This window comes from Sinocyclocheilus anshuiensis, unplaced genomic scaffold (genome assembly GCF_001515605.1).
Source record: "Sinocyclocheilus anshuiensis isolate Anshui unplaced genomic scaffold, SAMN03320099.WGS_v1.1 scaffold1143, whole genome shotgun sequence".
Classification (NCBI taxonomy): Eukaryota; Metazoa; Chordata; class Actinopteri; order Cypriniformes; family Cyprinidae; genus Sinocyclocheilus; species Sinocyclocheilus anshuiensis.
Window position 1 is genome coordinate 648,827 of NW_015546123.1, and position 3,741 is coordinate 652,567.

Consider the following 3,741-nt stretch of genomic DNA (forward strand, 5'->3'; position numbering starts at 1 on the left):
CTTTTGCAGTTTCTACATAGAAAAAAATGTATGGCTTTCAGATTGGTCAGTGATCAATTATTTTTTTGTTTTAAGTTTTTTGCTAATTTATTGTCTGTCAGGTCAAAATGGTCCAATCATTTCTAGGCAAACAACACGATTTGACGTATCAGTCATATGCCATGTTTTGTCGTGTTTCGAGTTTATTATAATATTAGAGAATTTAATCAGTTCCCCGAGCCTAAGTATGAACAATAATAAGCGATTCTATCCTTAGCAAAACAATATCTACTAATAACAATATGTAATTATTTACAGAACCACAAAGTGCTTATTTATGTAATTGCACAGTATGAACACTAATGTAAAGTGTGAAATAAAGAAAAGTTTCGTTTTAATGTTTTACACATGCAGCTGGAAAAATGCATAATCATGCATCAACTACCATCAAACGAGCATGTTTTTTATAATGAATCACAGAGCATTTCTAGTATATCTGGAAACTCATGTTAAACTAGCTCCTTAAGATCTAGAGCTGATTGATGCAGGAAGATTTCCATCTATGCGGCTAAACACTGATCTCCTCTCAATCAGCATTAACATTAACATTAAGCATCAAATATGGTTTTATGGATTGGTTGTGATTACGTCATGTCACACAGCAGTTTCACATTCGGGGTGGACAGACAAATTACTTCTTGCTGAAAATTTGTCTCATCAAACTGGGCTGCCCTTGAAGTTCACCAAAATTGACAGTCACATTATTGACAGTGCCAAACCAGGGCAGAGTTTCCCTCTGGACTGGAATGTGTTCTGTCACGTACCATTACATTTGAAGCTGAAGAAATTAAACAGTTCCTCTGGCATACATACATCTGAACACTGACTAATCAGAATGTTAGTGTTAGCCAAGAATTTAATGTTTGATTTAGACCAGTTGTTCTCAACCAGTGGCCCGGGACCCACTAGGGGTCTCAGCACAAAGGGGGCCACAAAATGGCTTTAAAGGGGACCTATTATGCCCCTTTTTACAAGATGTAATATAAGTCTCAGGTGTCTCTAGAATATGTCTGTGAAGTTTCAGCTCAAAATACCCCACCAATCATTTATTATATCATTTTGAAAATGCCTATTTTGAGAGGAAGGAGAAACACACTGTTCTCTTTCATTGGTTCACTCAACGCTGCATAGCTATAACGCAATGGGAATGCCCCTTGGGTGTGCTGATTGTCTGAAGCCCGTATGCAATTATGCCAGTTCATTGGCTGATGGCACGAGCACCACCTCGATGTCACTAAGTCACCCACTCTAATACTAGCGACTGCACCATCCGCTCCTCAGATTTCCTTGCTTCAGAAGCATTCATTTAGACCTTCAGAAGCGATTTATCTGACCCGTGTTTCGGATTATTTCTTTGAGTTTCTCTTTTGCACTTCAGCGACTGCATTCAGTAGAACCTCGTTTCTCCTCGCGGTGAAGTGCTATAGAGTTTTGTCGCTGCTAGCTGCCGTGCTCTCACTTTATTGCGAGCGACGACCCGCACAGTAAGTGTGTTAAATATATGGGTTTGTCTCACGCACACAGGGCTTTTTACGATACTTCTAACTAAATTTTGTGAGAATCTCCGTCTCAAAACTCTTCGCGCGAGGCTCATGGTTTTTGAGAAGGAGTCATCCATTTTCCCCCGTAGCACTGTCCCTCTGTCGCCCTTTCTGTACCTCTCTCGCCTGAGCGCCCTCGTGCGGATTCACTGGTGGAGTTTGTCCACGATTATTTCTGTCCCAGCCCGGAGGCACGTGAGTTTGTCAGCACCCGTGTAAGCGGATTGAGCTGAAGCGCTCAGATTAACCTACGGCTTCAGCTTTGTCAGGTCGTTCCTGATCTCTGTGTCAGGAAAAGGACAGCTTCCCCCAATTCGTGAGGGCGGGATAGACGGTCCAAAGGAGCTTTTCACTTGTGGCCGGCCCTCCACCTACTAAGAGTGCTGCGCAGTTGCTTTTGCACGGACAGCTTGTCAGAACGGACAACTTGACGGTAGTGTCTCACATAAACTGCCAGGGAGGCTCACAGTCTCGCACCCTGGACAGGCATGCGTGCCGCCTCCTTCTTTGGGCTCAGGACAGGTTTCTTTTGCTGAGAGCAGATCGCGTTCCCGGGGCTCTGAACCTTGCAGAGGACTTCCTATCTAGGCAGAAACTCAGGTCGGGGGACTAGATGCTGAACCGCCAGATGGTGGCTCAGATCTGGGATCTTTTCGGCAGGGCAGAGGTAGATCTCTTTGTATTGCAGGAATCAACCTAATGTCCCCTTTGGTTCTCCCTATGTCACCCAGCACCTCTAGGGATAGATGCTTTTGCTCATCCGTGGCCAGATCTGAGGCTGTACGCATTTCTGCTAATCAACTTGATTCTGGCAGTCTTGTGCAAAGTGAGGGAGTGCGGAGTCCACCTTCTGTTGATAGCCCCATTCTGGCCGTCCCAGACATGGTTCTCGGAGCTAGTCTCCCTTCTAGAGCACACCCCATTGGAGATTCCAATCGGGAAAGATCTGCTGTCTCAACTCCAGGGCAGGATCTGGCACCCATGGCCCAAGATTTGGAGGCTATGGGTGTGGCCAATCAAGCGCGATCGTCTGTGACCTCTGTGGACATTCAGGAAACCATTGATAATGCTAGGGCTCCTTCTACTAGGAGGCTTTATTCTTCCAAGTGGAAGGTTTTTGAGTCGTGGTGTTTGGCTCATGAAGTGGACCCAGTCAGCTGTCCGATTGGTTCAGTGCTGGAGTTTCTGAAGGAGAAGTTTGTGGCTGGAGCAACTGCTACCAACTTGAGAGTTTATGTTGCAGCTATCGCTGCTCGCAGGTATGCGGACGAAGTCCCCCTAGGTAGACATTGTTTGGTCTCTTCGTTTCTGCATGGGGTTTGGCGTTTGAGGCCGGCGTGCCCTGTCAGTGTTCCTTCCTGGGACTTGTCTATCATTCTGGAGGGCTTCTGAACGGATTCTGACCCTTAAGGTAACAATCCTGTTGGCGTTGGTTTAAATCAAACACGTAGGGGATTTGCAGGCTCTCTCTGTTAGCGAGTCATGCATGGAGTTTGCTCCGGGCCTTGTTAAGGTACTCCTACAAACCAGACCCAGTTAGGTCCCCAAGGTCTTGTCCACGTCATTTCGTTCCCAGGTGGTTGTGCTTAACTCCTTCTGTCCTCCTCCTTTTGCTTCTGTTGAGGACGAGAGGCTTCACCTGCTCTGCCCGGTTCAAGCTTTGAAGCTCTATGTGGACCACTCTAGCCAATGCTGCAAGTCCTCCCAATTGTTGGTGTGTTTTGGTGCTGGCCGCAGAGGGCTTGCCGCATCAAAACATAGGATTTCTGATTGGGTAAGGGACGCTATCTCACTTGCGTATGAGGTGTGAGGTCTCTCTTCAAGGCTAGGTATTCGAACTCATTCTACAATGAGTGTTGCTTCCTCTCAAGCTCTAGTTCCCCTAGAGGATATCTGTGTGGCGGCAGGATGGTCTTCTCCTCACACTTTTATCAGGTTTTATAGCTTGGATTTAGATGCGGCTCCTGGTTCACAGATTCTTTCTGCTTGAACCAGCCGTTTGAGGTTAGCCTGGTCTATTTTGCATTGGGTCAGATATGGCAGAGCTTAGCTTGGCGGGTGTGGTATATTGTTCCCATTGCATCATAGCTACGCAGCGTTGAGTGTACCTATGAAAGAGAATGTCTCGGGTTACTCATGTAACCCATGTTTTCTGAATAGG

The 3,741-nt window shown here is 46.2% G+C and overlaps 1 protein-coding gene across 1 annotated transcript in view; it reads left to right on the plus strand.

The window, feature by feature from the left end:
* LOC107700997 (coiled-coil domain-containing protein 24-like) overlaps nucleotides 1-3,741 on the plus strand; it is a 23,776-nt gene that overhangs the window by 12,661 nt on the left and 7,374 nt on the right. The gene's annotated exons all lie outside the window — the stretch shown is intronic.